Source organism: Pseudophryne corroboree, chromosome 5 (genome assembly GCF_028390025.1).
Source record: "Pseudophryne corroboree isolate aPseCor3 chromosome 5, aPseCor3.hap2, whole genome shotgun sequence".
NCBI lineage: Eukaryota > Metazoa > Chordata > Amphibia > Anura > Myobatrachidae > Pseudophryne > Pseudophryne corroboree.
The window spans coordinates 242,988,420-243,009,043 of NC_086448.1; the positions used below are offsets into that span (position 1 = coordinate 242,988,420).

At 48.3% G+C, this 20,624-nt stretch overlaps 1 long non-coding RNA gene across 2 annotated transcripts; it reads right to left on the minus strand.

Moving 5' to 3' along the window:
- Nucleotides 1-9,380: 9,380 nt before the first annotated feature.
- LOC134928962 (uncharacterized) lies at nucleotides 9,381-11,923 on the minus strand. Of its 2 annotated transcripts, none has more exons than XR_010178163.1 (3): nucleotides 11,903-11,923; nucleotides 11,367-11,487; nucleotides 9,381-9,549 (listed from the first exon to the last, which is right to left on the minus strand). It is a non-coding gene; the product is annotated as an uncharacterized LOC134928962 (long non-coding RNA). The 2 variants fall into 2 exon arrangements; XR_010178164.1 differs by lacking the exon at nucleotides 11,903-11,923 and adding an exon at nucleotides 11,802-11,880.
- Nucleotides 11,924-20,624: the final 8,701 nt, after the last annotated feature.

Below are 20,624 nucleotides of genomic sequence, written 5' to 3' on the forward strand. Positions count from 1 at the left end.
CATTGTAGATAGCTGAATACCCATGCTTTGGTACGGGCAGAGCCGGATTAAGGGGGGGCTCGAGGGGCACATCACCCTGGGCCCCCTCTATGAATGGGGCCCCCCCAGCTTTGGTTGCAGCTGCAGTGCAAAAGTGCACTGCGAGCTGTAGAAAATAAAAGTAAACAGGAGAGGAGACTGAGGAGGAAGAGGGGCGGAGTTCGTGCATGGGGGCGGGGCTTCACTGCACTGCATTCAGTGCTTGGCAAGCAGCATGGAGGAGAGGAGGAGAGCTTGGAGGCAGGACGGGATCAGATGCACAGTGTGCCTGCAGTGCCCACCCAGTGATTTAGAGGGAGGTAAGAGAGAGGAGGGGGACACTGTATATGTGTGAGAGGGGGGGAGGGGGACACTGTATAGGAATATGTGTGAGAGGGGGGAGGGGGACACTGTATAGGAATATGTGTGAGAGGGGGAGGGGGACACTATAGGAATATGTGTGAGAGGGGGGAGGGGGACACTATAGGAATATGTGTAAGAGGGATATGTTTATGTGTGTGACTGTATGTTTATGACTGTGTGTGACAGTGTATATATGTGTGATTGTATGCATGTGTGTCTAACTGTACATATGTATGTGTATATGTGTGTGACTACTTATGTGACAGTATGCATGTGACTGTGTGCGACTGTACATATGTTTATTTATGTGTGTGACAGTATGTATGTGTATAAATACTGTATGTGACTGTGTTTATGTGTGTGACAGTATATATGTATGTGTACTGTATATGTGCATATGCATATCGCCCCAACAATCACGATGTGATGGGACAGTACTGTTTTTTAGGTTCTGTCCCATCAGTGGACAGGAGCAGAGGGAGGGAAATAGGCCCTCATTCCGAGTTGTTCGCTCATTATTTTCCTTCGCATCGGTGCGATTTTCCACTAACTGCGCATGCGCAATGTTCGCACTGCTGCTGCGCCAAGTAAATTTTCTAAGAAGTTTGGTATCTTACGGCATTACAAGGTTTTTTCTTCGTTCTGCTGATCGGAGTGTGATTGACAGGAAGTGGGTGTTTCTTGGCGGAAACTGGCCGTTTTATGGGAGTGTGTGAAAAAACGCTGCCGTTTCTGGGAAAAACGCGGGAGTGGCTGGAGAAACGGGGGAGTGTCTGGGCGAACGCTGGGTGTGTTTGTGACGTCAAACCAGGAACGACAAGCACTGAACTGATCGCACTGGCAGAGTAAGTCTCGAGCTACTCAGAAACTGCACAGATAAATCTTTTCGCAATATTGCGAATACTTCATTCGCAATTCTGCTAAGCTAAGATTCACTCCCAGAGGGCGGCGGCTTAGCGTGTGTACTGCTGCGAAAAGCGGCTAGCGAGCGAACAACTCGGAATGAGGGCCTTAATGCTCCCAACTACTGTGCGCATGAGGCTGAGGCTGCTGGGGAAGCATGAAGTGAAATGGGCGTGTGACTTGTGGCCACACCCCAGTTTATGTGCACACTGAAGGCTTGCGCACTAAGGAGGTCATTCAGATCTGATCGCTGGGCAGCATTTTTTGCTGTCCTGCGTTCAGATAGTCACCACATACAGGGGAGTGTATTTTGGCTGTGCAAGTGTGAGATCACATGTGCAGCTGAGCTGCTAAAAGCAGTGTGTGCAGTCTCTACGCAACCCAGGACTTACTCTTCCAGTGCGATGGATTCCTACTGATCGGGGCTGGAGCTGACGTCAGACACCCTCCCTGAAAACGCTTAAGCCCGTCTGCGTTTTTCCGGAAGCTCCCTGAAAACGGCCTCTTCCTGTCAATCACCTTGCAAACGCCGTGCGAATGGTTCCTTCGCACCATCCCGTCGCTAACCACCTATGCCCGTTGTAGCTGTCCGACGCGACTGCGCATTGTGGTACCTACGCACGCACAGTTTGGATCTGATCACCCGCTGTGCGTAAACACACGGCAGCGATCGGATCTAAATGACCTCCTAAGACCCGATCCTAAAATGTTAATCTTTAGGGCCCCCCAGTATTAAGTGCCCCCGGCCCCCCAAAGCCTTAATCCAGCTCTGGGTACGGGATGAGGATGGTAAATTAGAATGATAGTTTGTTAATTTACGTTGATTGGAGATCTAGTATATAGGCTTATCTTGCTTCCCTGATGCACTTTGTGTAGTGGCCGCACCACTTTTTGGTCCCCCAAGGGACTCTGCTCTTCCTACTATACAACTCTCAGTCTGAGGCTTCCTGCTGCCTCCATTCCCCTCCTCACATCATGTCACTGGCCCTGTCACATGCAGCCCTGTCATCACTGAGATATCATGCATGTCCTTATATAGTGTGTGCTGCTGGCCCACCCCTAGGGGTGCTAGTGGTGTGTTACCCTCACAGTGTTTGTTCCCAGAGTGTAAGTCATATGTGTAGCAAGTTTGATGTAAATTGCTCCAGGCATTCCAGAGTTATGCTGACTGCTAAAAAAATTATGTGCTGCTGCCTCACCCCTAGGGGTGCTAGGGGTGTCTTACCCCCACAGTGTTTGTTTCGGTTTTGCAAGTCATATGTGAACCAAGTTTGTTGTAAATTGGTCCAGGCATTCGGGAGTTATGCTGTCTCCTGACATAATCTGTGCTGCTGTCCCACCCCTAGGGTTGTCTAACCCCCACAGAGTTTGTTTGCAGATTGTAAGTCAGATGTGTACCAAGTTTGGTGTAAATTGCTCCAGGCCTTCCACAGTTATGCTGCCTGCTGACATACTCTGTGCTGCTGTCTCACCCCTAGGGGTGCTAGGTGTGTCTGACCCCACAGTGTTTGTTTCCATGGTGAAAGTCATATGTGTACCAAGTTTGTTGTAAATTGTTGCAGGCATTCCAAAGTTATGCTGTCTGCTGAAATACTCAGTGCTGCTGCCTCTCCCCTAGGGGTGCTAGGGGTGTCTTCCTCCCACAGTGTTTGTTCCCACATTGTAAGGCATATGTGTGCCAAGTTTTGAGTACATTGCTCCAGCATTTCCGGAGTTATGCTGTCTCCTGATATACTCTGTGCTGCTGTCTGGCCCCTAGCGGTGCTCGGGATTTCTAATTGTTTTAGTTGCCTCCGCGGTGTTTTAATACGCTCGTATGTAAAATTTCACGATCGTCGCTTGTAAACTGTGGATTTGTATAGCAAGACAGAAGGACGGATTTTCGCTTTTATATATTAGATACACTTATGCTGGGTACACACTAACAGAAATATTGGCCAATCAGTTGGTTGTCCAATATATCTTTTGCTGATCTGCAGGTGTGTACAAGCAATATATCTGTGAAAGACGTCTTTCACAGATATATTGCATCTTCTGTGCAACACAGCAGATGGCCAATATATCTGCAGATATATTAGTGCATCTTTCAGTGTGTATGAACAATCCCCATCTGCATATATAGCTGCAGATAGATTGAACAGCAGATATATCTTTAAGATATATTGGTGCATCTTTCTGTGTGTATGAACAACCAGCAACTGCAGATCGATTGAACTGCAGATATATCTGCTAGTGTGTAAACAGCTTCAGAGTTTACTTTGATAGGTGACTGTCATACTTGGCAACATTTTATAACAAGTTCCAGGGATGCTTGGTGGCTGAGCCCAGTGCATGGTGGAATGTCATGTGCGGATATGTCTAGGAGGACCTTGGTGCACTACAACTCCCATCGTGTCATGTTTACTAGACTTCAATATTATGTAATGATTTGTTTTTAATTCATGTTAATTACTCATGTTCCATACATTTTCATTTATACCACTTAATGTGCACATAACACAGTGTTTATAGGGCCTAATTCAGACCTGATCACTTGCAAGCGTTTGTTGCAGCGCTGCCATCAGGTCAGAACTGCGCATGCATATGCACCGCAATGTGCAGGCACGTTGCACAGGTACAAAGTGGTTTGTTGCTCTGCAATGGGTTTGTGCAAAGAATCCATTCGCATGGGTGATCACAAGGAGAGTGACAGGAAGAAGGTGTTTGTGGGTGTCAACTGACCATTTTCTGGGAGTGGTTGGAAAAATGCAGTCGTTCCCAAGCGTTTGCAGGGCGGGTGTATGACGTGAATTCCGGTCCCGGACAGGTTGAAGTGATCGCAGCGGCTGAGTAAGGCCTATGCTACTCAGAAACTGCACAAAATCTTTTTGTATCGCTCGGCTGCACATGCGATCGCACACTTGCACAGCTAAAATACACTCCCCGGTAGGCGGCGACCATGTTAATGCAGGACTGCAAAAAACAGCTAGCGAGCGATCTGGTCTGAATGGGCCCCATAGATCCTCCAGAAACCCCATGGGGCTGTTTTACTGGTCCATGTCAGGTTTGGCCATCCAAGTGTGAGGTCAAATTGATGAATAATCCTGGGCCGCAGCTCCAGAGGCGGGATGGGCCTGTGTGTGGCCAGATGTACAGTGGAGACATCGGATAACAGCCCATGTCCTCTCGTGCTTTACAGTGTTTAGTTGCAAAATTGGTGGTGGTGGTGGTGGTGGGTGTTTGGTAGGCTAAAGCACTGGGGCTCGTTACAAATACTGGAGTCTATGTACTAAGCCTTGGAGAGAGATAAAGTGGATGGAGATAAGTACAAGCCAATCAGCTGCTAACTGTCATATTATAGGCTGGGTTTGAAAAATGACAGGAGCTGATTGGCTGGTACTTTATCTCCATCCACTTTATCTCTCTCCAAGGCTTAGTACATAGACCCCATTGTATGCAGTGGATGTGGGGGTGATGAAATGGTTAAAAAATAGATACTTTTTTGCTGGTGATATCACACACTTACCAAGTTCTTGGCTGCCAGTTGGGAGGGGTATGGCGCAACCATGTGGGCAGTGCAGGGGCATGACAGCAGAATCGCATCATCAAGGCACAGTATATAAAGCCACGATTACATCATTGTAAAGCGGGGAAAGGGCCATAATGATGGGATTCAGCAGAAATAATGTCATCAGCTCGCCTGGACTGGTCACTTCACACGGGAGGTGGGCATCAGCGTGTGGAACTGAGGCATTTCTAAAGATATGCCTACACCTTGGTTCCTGCTATCCTGGAGTCTCCCAAGACATTGCGGGAGAATAGGCAAGTACCATATGCTCTATCATACATTGGGATCGTGTAACCATGGGTTGGGATCCCAGCGGTCATCATCCTGATGCCGGGATCCTGGCCGCCAGATTGCTGGTGGGTTTACGAGTGCAACAGAGCCCCATGCGGGCTCACCAAGGACGTAGCTACCATAGGTGCAGGGAGTGCATCTGCTATGGGGACCAGAGCTCAGAGGGGCCACCTACCCTGTCACAGTTGCATGTGTTATATACAGGATATAGCTACTTAAGGTGCAGGGAGTGCAGCTGCTATGGGGCCCAGTGCTGAGAGGGGCAACCTTCCCTGTCACAGTTACATGTGTTATATACAAGGACATAGCTACCATAAGTGCAGGGAGTGCAGCTGTTATGCAGAGCTGAGAGGGGCAACCTTCCCTGTCACAATTACATGTGTTATATGCAGGGTGTAGCTACCACAGGTGCAGCTGCTTTGGTACCCACAGCTGAGAGGGCCCACCTTCCCTGTCACAGTTACATGTGTTATATACAAGGGTGTAGCTACCATAGGTACTGTGACTGCCTCACCTACTGTTGTGATCTCCACCTCCTGTGACACAGTCCTCCTGCTGGTGCTGTGACTGCCTACCAGTGTAATGCCTTAGCTACTGGTGTGATCTCCACCTCCTTTGACACAATCCTCCTGTTGGTGTTGTGACTGCCTACCAGTGCAATGCCTCACCTACTGGTGTGATCTCCACCTCCTGTAACAAGATCCTCCTGCTGGTGCTGTGACTGCCTACCAGTGTAATGCCTTAGCTACTGGTGTGATCTCCACCTCCTTTGACACAATCCTCCTGTTGGTGTTGTGACTGCCTACCAGTGCAATGCCTCACCTACTGGTGTGATCTCCACCTCCTGTAACAAGATCCTCCTGCTGGTTCTGTGACTGCCTACCAGTGCAATGCCTCACCTACTGGTGTGATCTCCACCTCCTGTAACAAGATCCTCCTGCTGGTTCTGTGACTGCCTACCAGTGCAATGCCTCACCTACTGATGTGATCTCCACCTCCTGTAACAAGATCCTCCTGCTGGTTCTGTGACTGCCTACCAGTGCAATGCCTCACCTACTGATGTGATCTCCACCTCCTGTAACAAGATCCTCCTGCTGGTTCTGTGACTGCCTACCAGTGCAATGCCTCACCTACTGGTGTGATCTCCACCTCCTATAACAAGATCCTCCTGCTGGTTCTGTGACTGCCTACCAGTGCAATGCCTCAGCTACTGGTGTGATCTCCACCTTCTGTGACACAATCCTACTGCTGGTGCTGTTACTGCCTACCAGTGCAATGCCCCACCTACTGGTGTGATCTCCACCTCCTGTGACAAGATCCTCCTGCAGGTGATGTGACTGCCTACCAGTGCAATGCCTCACCCACCGATGTGATCTCCACCGCCTGTGACACGATCCTACTGCTTGTGCTGTGATTGTCTACCATGCTGCAGTAGCCATGCTTACTACCACTGTGGGTAATACTAACAATTTGCTTAAGCCCAATTTGTGTTGGGCCCCACTTATAGCTGACTTACTCCAACCCACATGAGGCCACTTTTCATATATTTCCAGGGCCACTTTACATTCCCAATCCACCCCTATCTGGCATGGAAGAAATGTGAATGATGAATCAATGTAAATGTACCAGGAGGTATTGACAAGCCTTTATAACATTATCTTATACTGTGAATTTCTTACCCTGTTTCCAAGACAATTAATTAATTTAACTTGTTAATTAAGTGAAAGGAAGACGTGATATTTTCCGGACGATGTATCAAGCAGTGGAGAGAGATAAAGTTGAGTATTTGCCCAAATCATATGAAGCTTCTAACTACAGGTACAGGTTGAGTATCCCTTATCCAAAATGCTTGGGACCAGAGGTATTTTGGATATCGGATTTTTCCGTATTTTGGAATAATTGCATACCATAATGAGATATCATGGTGATGGGACCTAAATCTAAGCACAGCATGCATTTATGTTTCATACACACCTTATACACACACATCTTGAAGGTAATTGTACCCAATATGTTTTATAACTTTGGGTATTAAACAAAGTGTGTGTACATTCACACAATTCATTTATGTTTCATATACACCTTATACACACAGCCTGAAGGTCATTTAATAGAATATTTTAATAACTTTGTGTATTAAACAAAGTTTGTGTACATTGGGCCATCAGAAAACAAAGATTTCACTATCTCACTCTCACTCAAAAAATTCCGTATTTCGGAATATTCCGTATTTCGGAATATTTGGATATGGGATACTCAACCTGTATCATTTCATGTACTGTACTAGATAAGTTACAGAAGATGATTGGGTGGTTTGGACATCTGCACTTTATCTCTCTCCAAGGCTTGATACATCTCCCCAAGAGTGCTGTATATAAAATATATGTCTGGCTGCTATACAGCAGGCCAGGAGCACCAGCAGGACAGTAGAGTAACAGTCATATCAGTAATAATTTGGGGACCCTGTGAAATTAGCATTCAGTAAAGACGGGAGACTCAGTCAATGAATACATAAAACATTTTTTAGTTTATGTTAAAATATAAAAAGTTTATTAAGTGGAATATTTAATAAATAATATTTGCGAGACATCTCCAAAAACAGTCGGTTTTGGGGGCTGCCCACAAATATTAACCAGCCCCTGAATGTATGTGTTACTCCTATTTTGAACACAAAAGCAGCCACCAAAAGTTTCTACGGCAGATGGTAAACTGTGAAACTCACCAAGCTCCAGAATGTAAAGCATTTCTGAGCTTGGCCCGGCAGCTAATGCCATTTCTAAATGGCTTTTGTAGCCTGTGGGCTACATTATTCAAATAATTCCCAGGAGAAGGATCCTTGGGATCCCTCTGCATTACTGTCTACTCTCACATACGCAGTCTGACGATTGCACATGTGAACTAGCACAGCCGGGGTCTAAACCCAGAAGTAAAGTGATCATTACGGCATAAAAGCTACACCTTTGTACTCACAAAGAGTCATCCTTCAGCACTCAGGAGAGGAAAACCCCCTTGGGGGGAAACCTCTGGGGAACCATGGCCTCAGGATCGCCCTTCCCTCTGGGCATTAAGAGGTGTACTAATAGAGGGGTCAGTATGCTATCCCAGCGCATGGGATCCCGGTGGTTGTCATACCGATGCCAGAATCCCAGTACAGAAAAGACCGACAGGGGTAAGGGGTGTTCTCCCCTCTCCCCACCCCCCTAACTCTGCCTGTCTGCAGTCTAACCATAACCTCACCCCTTTGTGACTAACCCTCCCGCGGAGGTGCCTAATCCTAACCTCCATCCCTGCTGCCTAAACCTAACCCTCTCTTCCCCGCAGCCTAACCCACCCTAACCACAGCCTAACCCTAACTTGCCCCCACCCGCAGCCTAATCCTAACCCCCCGTCTGATGCCTAAACCTAACCATCCTTCCCCCGCAGCCTAACCACCCCCAGGGGTGCCTAACCCTAACCCACCATACCCGCAGCCTAACTCTATCCTCCCCCCACCCGCAACCTAATCCTAACCCCTCCGCCTGATGCCTAACTCTCTCCCCACCCCCCTAACCCTGCCTGTCCGCAGTCTAACCCTAACCTCCCTTCTTTGTGCCTAACCCTCCCGCGGAGGTGCCTAATCCTAACCTCCATCCCTGCAGCCTAAACCTAACCCTCCCTTTCTTGCAGCCGAACCACCCCCCCCCCCCCCCCCTCCGTCCCTGCTGCCTTAACCTAACCCTCCCTCCCTCGCAGCCTAACCACTACCGGGGGTGCCTAACCCTAACCCACCCTACCTGCAGCCTAACGCTAACCTCCCCCAACACGCATCCTAAACCTAACCCAGCGCTTGACACCTAACCCCCCCACCTGATGCCTAACCCTCCCTCCCCTGAAGCCTAGCCACCGCCGGGGGTGCCTAACCCTAAGCGCCCCCCACCCGCAGCCAAAACTTACCCCCCCACCTAATTCTAACCCTCCTGCCTGATGCCTAAACCTAACCCTCCCTCCAATGCAGCCTAACCTACCCCGGGGGTGCCTAACTTACACTATCCGCAGCCTAACCCTAACCTCTCACCACCTGCAGCCTTACCCTAACCCCCCACCTTACGCCTAAACCTAATTCCCTGCCTAACGTGTAAACCTAACCCTCCCCTCCCCCGCAGCCTAACCACCCCCTTTCCCTCCCATGCCTGATGCCTAAACCTAACCTCCCTTGCCCAGCACTAAACCTATGATCGTAGGGATACAGGCGTTGGTATCCTTGCCCATTCGGAGTTCCAACGTCGGGATTCTGAAGAGTGTCGGGATTCCAGTGTCAGTATTCTGACTGCCGTAAACCCGACAGCCGGCATCTTTACCGCATCTCCTAGTAGGTAATGCATATGACCTAACATTTGGAGTATGTGTCCTCAGCTCTCCTCCCAGGGCAGCTATTCAGGGATCACCAACTGCGTATAGACGAAGAGGAAGAGATGAACAATACATTGTTAGTGGATGAACAAGCAGAGAGACAAACTGCAAACAGTGGTGTGGTTGTGTAGAGAGAAAAATCTCTCTATGTAAATATGTTACTCTAACTACTGAGGACATGGAAAATACCTAAAATAGGGACAATTATCCCAAAGGGCCCATTGTTTTTATACAATACACACATTGGGGGGATAAGTTCTCTCTTATAGTAATTAGTGGCTACCTTCAGAAAATAAATTTGACCAGTAGATAATAAAAGCTATAAATTGCTAACATTTAGGGGTCAATCCAATTAGGTACGAGTTACCATTGCTGCGACATTTCAACAGCATCCAAACTCACACCCTTCGTGGCCAGATTCAGCCTATGGGGCTACCGGAAAGTTCGGCTGTTGTAAGACAAACTCGCACCTAATTAAACTGACCCCTTAATTGTTCCATGTGATAAAATAGTAAAATATAATGGTGTAATTGTGGGCCTGATTCAGTTGTGGTTGTTGAAGCGATCGCTGCTGCAATCTTGCCATTCACAATTGCATCATGTGTCTGAGCAGTCGTAGGCTGAGCAAGTCTCCTAGACACAGGAGGCTCTCCAGCAGCAACACAGGTCACAATGGGTAATTTATGCACGCACATGAAATGGCGTTTGAATGGACCTGACATGCTTGTATACAGTTAGCCACCCCCGTTACCACCTCAAACCCTGACTTCCTGTCAATCACTTAGCGATGGGATTCTCTATGTGAGCTTGATTTCATTTCATGCGCAGTGCAGCTTACACGCATGCACAGTGAAAAAGCATTGAGCCACTTGGTGCAACAGCAGCTCTGCGTCCGCATCTGAATCAGGCCCCCTGTGTTGTAAGGAGAAGGACTCTAGGAAAGGACTATGTCACCTTTATTATATGTAAAGATAGGGAAACAGTCACTTGTTACAGCTCCAATTCACATCATTTATACCTTTCTGTACCATTTCATCATTTGGTTATTCTATGGGGGAGATGTATTAAGCCCTGCAGAGTGATAAAGTGGAGAGAGGTAAAGTACCAGCCAATCAGCTCCTAACTGCTATGTTACAGGCTGAAAAATGACAACTAGGAGCTGATTGGTTGTTAGTTTATCTCTCTCCACTTTATCACTCTCCCAGACTTTGTACACCTGCCCCCAGTTCATTGATATACTGTAAATGTCAGCCATTTCACTATCTCCCCCGATCTGTATTGTTCTTCCCACGATCTGTATGTTCTGTGTCATCTCTTCCCTCATGTGCTTATCCTTTTCTTACTTTAATAATATTCAACTGCACCAAATCCAGCGGGCTTCTGCCACCTGATACTTATTCCAGTGTCATCTGCTGATGTAGCTATGTTTATTTACCCTGTACTTGTCCTATATTGTAGTCAACTGTAAGTTGCTGTTTTCCTGCTTGATTATTTGTTTATGTACTCTGTAATTGGGTGCTGCGGAACCCTTGTGGCGCCATATAAATAAAGGATAATAATAGTAATAATAATAATGCTTTCCCCACCATTCCTGTTTTTCTGTATTACAGTATGTTCTACATCTCACAACCCCCAACAGTGTATGTCCTTCCTCTATATGTCCTATAGAGTATGCCACAATTTCTATGTTTTTGTATTGTGCCCCCACACTATCTGTATGTGCTATACCAAGTTGCCCTCTTCTGCATGTTTTGTATTGTCCGCTCTCCCCCACCATAGACCCTATGTTTTGTACTGTGCTCTCAATACCCCCCACCACACACACACACACAATTACACAAGTATGGTAACTTACTTCCTGCATGCTATTCTTGAGTCACTAATTCCTCTGCGACCCCTCCCGTCGTCTTCAACTGACACTTTGCAGATCTCTTTGCCGGTCACCCGACACTCTGCAAATCTCTTTGCCAGATGATCTAAAAAACACAAAAAAGACTATCATTAAGCATAGTACTAGTTTAAGTACAATAAAATGTCCATGAGTCAACCAGTTTCCAAATTTTCCTTAAACCAAACAAGATACTTTCAAAGTTATCAATATCCCATTTATCTATTTTATTAACTTTTTCATCCCAAAGCCACGATCCTGCCTCATAGAGACCCAGGTTATCTGCATCCCCTGTATGTGTGCTTATCCTCCATACTGCCCTCTTTATTCCTGTAACGCTACATTTTTATTCCTAAATATGTCGTTCCTTCCTGCGCTTCTCCTATTTATGTGTCCTTTTACCTGTATTCCCTGTTCTGTTATCTTGTCTTGCCTTTCAGCTGACTAAACTACACTCTGTCTTCCTTAGCTCTCTCCATCATACCTTGCTATGTAGTACTCACCTCCTCCTACCTGTCTTCCTCCATGGATACTGGAAACGTCAGCAGCTGTAGATAGAATGTTACTGGAAGAAGCATTGTGATGTCATGGGCTAGTGATGTCACAGGCTAGGTGTGATGTCACAGTAACCAGCAGCAATGCTACACAGTTACAGCTATCTTACATATACATTTTCTACATCAATTACAACTGGATAATATACATGAGTTTCTAGTTTTAAAAAAATGAGACTAGTGTAGAAAATGAAGTATAAAGCAATGTTGTACAGAGTGCCTAAATATATAGGTAAAGGGAAAACATATGTGACAGGAATTTCTAGACTAAATCACCGCTTATATTTTATAAGGAAATAAAGTTCTTTATCTAAGAGGCTTAATTCATCAGTGTGTGTGTGTGTGTCATACATATATATATATATATATAGAGAGAGAGAGAGAGAGAGAGAGAGAGAGAGAGAGAGAGAGCGCACTATACTAACTATACTATCCCATTAAACCAGGAAACTCACGAATTATACAGTTTCTGTGGCTGGCTGACCTCAAGTGGACAGTGAGCGTGGCTGTGCCCTGTGGCACCATGTGGCATCATTGTACAGACAGCCGGACTGCTGAGAGCAGTACCTGGAGGGTACATAACTTTTTGGTTTTCATTTCATCTCATGACACTCCACCCAAAGCTACTCTTCTGGTTATCCTATCAACTAGGACAACAATGAAGGTGACTCCATAACATTTCTTCCATTGTTTTCCCATGTCACAGAAACATTGCATGTGTGTTACAGGTGACCATCCTAATCATCTCTCCTTCACTTCACAGTAATGTCATTGTTAGTGATACATAGGCCCTCATTCAGAGTTGTTTGCTCGTTATTTTTCTTCGCATCGGTGCGATTTTCCGCTAACTGCGCATGCGCAATGTTCGCACTGCGGCTGCGTCAAGTAAATTTGCTAAGAAGTTTGGTATTTTACTCACGGCATTACGAGGTTTTTACTTCGTTCTGGTGATCGGAGTGTGATTGACAGGAAGTGGGTGTTTCTGGGCGGAAACTGACCGTTTTATGGGTTTGTGTGAAAAAACGCTGCCGTTTCTGGGGAAAATGCGGGAGTGGCTGGAGAAACGGGGGAGTGTCTGGGCGAACGCTGGGTGTGTTTGTGATGTCAAACCAGGAACGACAAGCACTGAACTGATCGCAGTGACAGAGTAAGTGTCGAGCTACTCAGAAACTGCTAAGAAATTTCTATTCGCAATTTTGAGAATCTTTCGTTCGCAATTCTGCTAAGCTAAGATTCACTCCCAGTAGGCGGCGGCTTAGCGTGTGCAATGCTGCTAAAAGCAGCTTGCGAGCGAACAACACGGAATGAGGGCCATTATTTGGATCAAGCATCAAAAGGAAACTTAGATATAAGAGTCTGGCCGACATATCACTTATTGCATGACGACCTTGTGCCTGTGCTGTACTGTATGTAGACGGAGCATTTGGTTTTGCTAATGGTTTTGCTAATGACTTACATAGACTCCATGGGCGGGATGTACTAATGTACATCGCCGCCCATCGCCGCCCTGCGTCACGATGCTGATCGCATATGTACTAACATATGCGATCAGCATTGCGGAGGACAGCTCTTCCGATAAGAGCTGTCCTCCGCGATGCACAGCGGCAGCCTGACTTCCGGGATTCGGCCCCAGAAGTCAGTCTGCGCATGCGCGGAGTGACGGGGGCGGCCGCAGGGCATGCTGGGAGGGATCTGATCGGATCCCTCACACAGCGCCGCGGAGAGAAGCCCATAGGCTAAAGCTAAAGCTAAGCTAAAGCTAAAGCTGGCGTAACCCGCCGCGGCGCTGTCCTGCCGGCCGGGGGTTAGTACATCAGGAAAATGCGGTAAACAGGGAGTTTACCGCATTTTCCGCTTAGTACTTCCCGCCCCATAAGAGGGCATGCCGACATAGCATATTGTTGAATGTTAACATGTATGATCTTAAACTCCATCTCATTGGCATTTCTATAATGGGTGCAATGTGTGCGGTGCACACGGGCCCCTGGGTCCAGGGGGGGCCCACACCGCACACATTGCACCCATTTAAATACTTATTTAACCGGAGTCCAGCGGTGGGCGCAGCATCCGCAACAGAAATCGCCGCCAAAATGGCCACTGTGCATACGCGGTAGCCAAATTGGTCTCCGGATCATGGCGGGCACCATGTTTCCGGAGACCTGCACATGCGCAGTAGACTCTGGCACATTGACAGAGTCTACAGCGCCATTCAGAGGAGGGGGCCCACCCGGAGGTTCACACGGGCCCCCTCCTCTGTAGAAACGCCCCTGCTCCATCTATAAATGTTCTGTTGCGAGACTTCCAATATGCTCAGAATATTGGTACTGTGATAGATTATTTAGTATATACTAGCTGGAGTACCCGGCATTGCCCTGGATTTTAAGAATATCTGTTTACAAAAATAAATGTAAATATTAAACACACAGTATAAATAACATTGTAGATAGCTGAATACCCGTGCTTTGGTACGGGATGAGGATGGTAAATTAGAATGATAGTTGTTCGTTAATTTACGTTGATTGGAGATCTAGTATATAGGCATATCTTGCTTCCATGATGCACTTTGTGTAGTGGCCGCACCCCTTTTTGGTCCCCCAAGGTACCCTGCTCTTCCGACTATACAACTCTCAGTCTGTGGCTTCCTGCTGCCTCCATTCCCCTCCTCACATCATGTCACTGGCCCTGTCACATGCAGCCCTATCATCTGGATCAGTATGCGATACCTCCGGACGGAATCCCGGAGGTCCGAATACCAACACCAGGATACCGACCGGCACAATCCCGAAAGGGGGGCGAGCGCAATGCAGACCCTTACGGGCTTGCTACGCTCGGCACGCTAATTTATTCCCCATCTATGGGTGTCGTGGACACCCACAGAGGGAGAATATGTTGGGATTGTGCTGGTTGAGATCCCGGTGTCGGTATTCCAAACGCCGGGATTGCATCCGGCGGGATCTTGACCGCATCCCCTGTCATCACTGAGATATCATGCATGTCCTGATATAGTGTGTGCTGCTGGCCCACCCCTAGGGATGCTAGTGGTGTGTTACCCTCACAGTGTTTGTTACCAGAGTGTAAGTCATATGTGTAGCAAGTTTGGTGTAAATTGCTCCAGGCATTCCAGAGTTATGCTGACTGCTAAAAAAAAACTCTGTGCTGCTGCCTCACCCCTAGGGGTGCTAGGGGTGTCTTACCCCCACAGTGTTTGTTACCAGCTTGCAAGTCATATGTGAACCAAGTTTGTTGTAAATTGGTCCAGGCATTCGGGAGTTATGCTGTCTCCTGACATACTCTGTACTGCTGTCCCACCCCTAGGAGTGTCTAACCCCCACAGAGTTTGTTTGCAGAGTCAGATGTGTACCAAGTTTGGTGTAAATTGCTCCAGGCCTTCCACAGTTATGCTGTCTGCTGACATACTCTGTGCTGCTGTCTCACCCCTAGGGGTGCTAGGGGTGTTTGACCCCCCACAGTGTTTGTTTCCACAGTGAAAGTCATATGTGTACCAAGTTTGTTGTAAATTGCTGCAGGCATTCCAAAGTTATGCTGTCTGCTGAAATACTCAGTGCTGCTGCCTCACCCCTAGGGGTGCTAGGGGTGTCTTCCTCCCACAGTGTTTGTTCCCACATTGTAAGGCATATGGGTACCAAGTTTTGAGTACATTGCTCCAGCAATTCCAGAGTTATGCTGTATCCTGATATACTCTGTGCTGCTGTCCGCTCCCCTAGCGGTGCTAAGGATTTCTAATTGTTTTAGTTGCCTCCCCCGTTTTTTAATACGCTCGTATGTAAAATTTCACGATCGTCTCTTGTAAACTGTGGATTTGTCTAGAAGGGCGGATTTTCGCTTTTATATAGTAGATACACTTAGAGTTACTTTGATATGTGACTGTCATACTTGACAACATTTTATAACAAGTTCCAGGGATGCTTGGTGGCTGAGCCCAGTGCATGGTGGAATGTCATGTGCGGATCTGTCTAGGACAGGGACGTGCAGTCAGGGGAGGCAGGGTAGGCAGAGCCTCACCTGTCATGCTCCCTGTCATTCTACAGAGTTTTGACTATATAATGATTAGAATAATACAAAGAAGATATTTATAGCAAATAATCATCTTCTTTGTATTAAAGTGATCATTTGTATAGTTAAAACTCTGCAGGTTTTAAGATCACTGTGGATCTGAAGGGAGAAATGAGACGTGAGGCATCAACAGCTCTTCCTCACTTCTCATAGTTGGGAACTGCTGCAGCGCTGCCTGTGGAGTGAGGAGGGGATACACAGCGGCCTATCACAGCAGTTAAAATAGATCCAAGTGAGGCATGCCGCACACTGGCTGGAGCCGTGATTGGTGACCTCGGTCATGTGACCATCCAGGAAGAGACCGAGCCACCGCGTTAGGAAACATTGACGCCGGCTGGCCATTGTCTGCACCCCGGACCTGCCGGTATAGTGACTGCAAACCCTCCTGCCGCCCCCCCCCCAGACCCGGTGGTAAAGTGACCGCACCCCTACCCCCCCCCTGACCCGCTGTTAAGGTACCCGCATACCCCCAGACCAGCTGTTAAAGTAACCGAAACTCCCGATAACCCCCCCCCCCCCCGCGCGCGCCCGGACGCGCTGTTAAAGTGACCGCACGTCCGTCCCCCCGGTCCCGCTGTTATAATGAGCGCACCCCCCCACACACACACACAGACACACACACACACAGGAGCTGACGCCGTCTCTCACTGCAGCGCTGGGACCTGCATCCCGGGAGGAGATTGCAGCACTGACCAGAGGAAGCCTGGCCATATCCCTGGGGAGAGGGGCGCAGACCTGAGTCCCCTGTCCGCCGCAAGCAGCCCACCGCTCACCGCTGCCAGCCACCAGCAACAAATGAGGTAATGTTCCTCTGCTGTCACCTCTTACCCTGTCGTTACCGTCTCTGTCCCTACTGTCACTCTCTCTCTCCCTGCTGTCACTGTCGTTACTCTCTCTCTCCCTGCTGTCACTGTTGTCACTCTCTCTCCCTGTCGTCACTCTCTCTCCCTGTCGTCACTCTCTCTCCCTGTCGTCACTCTCTCTCCCTGTCATCACTGTCGTCACTCTCTCTCCCTGTCACCACTCTTCCTCCCTGTCATCACTGTCATCACTCTCTCTCCCTGTCGTCACTCTCTCTCCCTGTCGTCACTGTCGTCACTCTCCCTGTCATCACTCTCTCTCCCTGTCGTCACTGTCGTCACTCTCTCCCTGTCGCCATTCTCTCTCCCTGTCATCACTGTCGTCACTCTCTCTCCCTGTCGTCACTCTCTCTCTCCCTGTCGTCACTCTCTCTCTCCCTGTCGTCATTCTCTCTCTCTCTCCCTGTCGTCACAATTTCAGCTCATTCAGTGTGCTACAATGTGAATTTCGGCTCATTCAGTGTGCTACAATGTGAATTTCGGCTCATTCAGTGTGCTACAATGTGAGTTTCGGCTCATTCACTGTGCTACAATGTGAGTTTCGGCTCATTCACTGTGCTACAATGTGAATTTCGGCTCATTCTGTGTGCTACAATGTGAGTTTCGACTCATTCAGTGTGCTAAAATGTGAATGTCGGCTCATTCAGTGTGCTACAACGTGAATGTCGGCTCATTCAGTGTGCTACAATGTGAGTTTCGGCTCATTCAGTGTGCTACAATGTGAGTTTCGGCTCATTCGGTTAGGTTCCTGGTGCTCAGAACAAGGGAGATGTTGCGTAGTGAGTCCAGAGCACCAGAATGTGACGCTGAAATAAGGTGTGGTGTGGAAATAGCCCCTAGCACCCTACCTCCATTGTTTCACCCGTGTGGTCAGTTCACGCCTGAGGGACTATGGTTTCTTGGGCCCACGGCAGCCGCGTTTGAAGGGCGGATTAGGTCTGCCCAACTCCGATGCCCCCAGGTCTTAGAGTGAGACAAGGCGTGAACCGAGACAGGATAATAACAAGGGGACCTCTAACTAAAGCAAACAGAAGGCTAGGGGCTACTAACAACCCTAAAACTAAATATATGTGCGGCACGCCGCCAAAGGAAAAGAACAACATAGGAAATGCTGTCCACACAATACTGTTGTGTACCGGCGGTGACAGCATAAGCAGAACCCTCTGCAAAACACCAGTAACAAAAATAACCAAAGAATACTGCGGCCTAGGCCGACGGACGCGGCAAAGCCGCTACTCACGGAACCGGTACAAATACTGGCAATCGGACAGGAACCCCCAATGTAGCCGACACAGACTCTCAGAACCGGAGGACAGGCAGAATCCCAAACGACAGACCGGTGGACACCAAGAAGCCAGATACTCGACCAGGCACAGACAAAGCCACAGGACTTCTGGACAGGAATGCTTCACGGCAGGACACGGGATCAGACACTGGAACCGACACTGGAACCGACACTGGAACCGACACTGGAACCGACACTGGAAGCAGCTAGACAGACACTGCTAGACAGGAGCTCAGGAACTGGCAGGGACTAGCTCAGAACTCAAGAACTCTGGTACTATCACCAGCGTCTGTGTATTGCACTGAGCCAGAATATAACAGAGAGTCCTAATTAATTATGTCGTGCAGCTGCCCTGCTGCACAACTGAGAGGTGCAATTAACAGACAGGTGAGGCTGAACACATGGGAACAAGCTGCAATTGCACAGACTCACCACCGGCAGCAAACAAGAGTCTTCTTAAACCAGAGCAACGGGAAATCCTGGCCTGCAAGAAAACTATAAACATAAAATAGGAATGAACCACTACCTGTGGTTCATAACAGTACCCTCTCCTTAAGGGTGAGCTCCGAACACCCCATGACACCCACGGGGAACATAAACAGTAGTATAACATAAAATACATAACCAAAATGCAAAACAGGAATGAGCCACTGCCGTGGCTCATAACAGTACCCCCCCCTTGAGGAGGGGTCAACGGACCCCAAAATTCAGACTTTCCAAAACAAGGGATACAAAAAAAAAACCTGACACACTGGTCTAACAGGCAAGAAAACAGAAACAAGCTGTGGCAACAGCTTGTAACAGTGCCCCCCCCCCCCCCCCCCTTGACTGTGGCCACTGGACACAAGACAAGGGGGGGAAAAATATATTTTCTTTTATATATATCGAGGCAAGAGTCAACAATATTTCTTTTTCTTTTTCTTCTTTTTACCCTGTGCTTGCTTGGCGACACCAGGAAAGGAAGAAATCTCTGGCTCAAAAAATTCTTCAAAACATATAGGTCGAGCAATCAGATGCTTCTTCCGACTCCTACCAGAGTGCCCCGGCATATAAGAAACCTCATCAGTTTCGGAATCTGAGAACAGACCATAGATTGGTTCCATTCCCCTAGGTACCGAAATTTTAGAAGATTTCCTGTACGGAGAAGACAGAAAAGCACATCCAGTAGCAATAGTAATAGGCTGTGATTTTTGTGCCGAGTTTACAGTATACGGTGGACTCTCAGCATATAAGACGGGTGACCTAGAGGAACCTGAACCAATTTCTTTGGAACCATATCTCTTAATAACTGCATCACTGAATGCCGGGGGATCCTGAAGAATGGGATCTTCAGCTTTCATTAAGCTGGTCGCCCACTCAAAAGGCTCTCCTCTAAAGGAATATATCAGATAGAGCACAAGGTTCTCTGAAGTGATGCCCAGAAATGGTCTAGACAACAAAATGGTGTAATAGTGTTTGTAAAGCGCCAGAAATTGGACTAAGTCCCCATCAAAGATTATAGATGTTGAGATATCAACAGAGTCAGGATCTGCTTCCTTCCCATCTGACTGACTAGAGTGCTTTGCTAGGACCTGGTCACTACTGACCTTACTCGAGGCTGTGACTTTCTGAAACCCACCAGGGGCAGTGACTTTCTGAACCCCACCTAGGGCAGTTGCCCTTGAAACCCCACCCGGGGTAGTGACTCTTGGAACCCCACCTGGGGCAGTGGCCCTCGGGAACCCCGCTGGGGCAGTGGCCCTCGGGAACCCCGCTGGGGCAGTGGCCCTCGGGAACCCCGCTGGGGCAGTGGCCTCTGATTCTTTTACTGGGACCGGGCCGTCAGCCTCCCTCTCTGGGACCGGGCCGTCAGCCTCCCTCTCTAGGACCGGGCCGTCAGCCTCCCTCTCTGGGACCGGGCCGTCAGCCTCCCTCTCTGGGACCGGGCCGTCAGCCTCCCTCTCTGGGTCGATAATTATCGAAACTTCTCCCGGGACTATGACCTCCGGGACTTTTGCTGAAGATATAACCTTCAGAACCTCCACTAATGCTATGCCTCTTAAGTCCTTTCCTGGGGAAGCGACCTCTAGACCCTTCTTTGGGGCTGTGTCTATCGAGACCCCACTTGGGGATATTACTTCAAAGATCCCTTCTGGGGTTTTGCTTCTCGAGTTCCCTTCTAGAAATATGGTTTTAGACACCTTTTCTGGGGTTGCGCTTTTCAAGTCCCTACCTGGGGTAACAGCTTCTGAGACCCCTTCTGGTATTGACACCTGAGCTATAATATTCGCTGTCCCTCTATGACCCAGAGCATCGGGTACCACTCCAGGACTCTGGGCATCGGGTACCGCTCCAGGACTCTGGGCATCGGGTACCGCTCCAGGACTCTGGGCATCGGGTACCGCTCCAGGACTCTGGGCATCGGGTACCGCTCTAGGACTCTGGGCATCGGGTACCGCTCCAGGACTCTGCA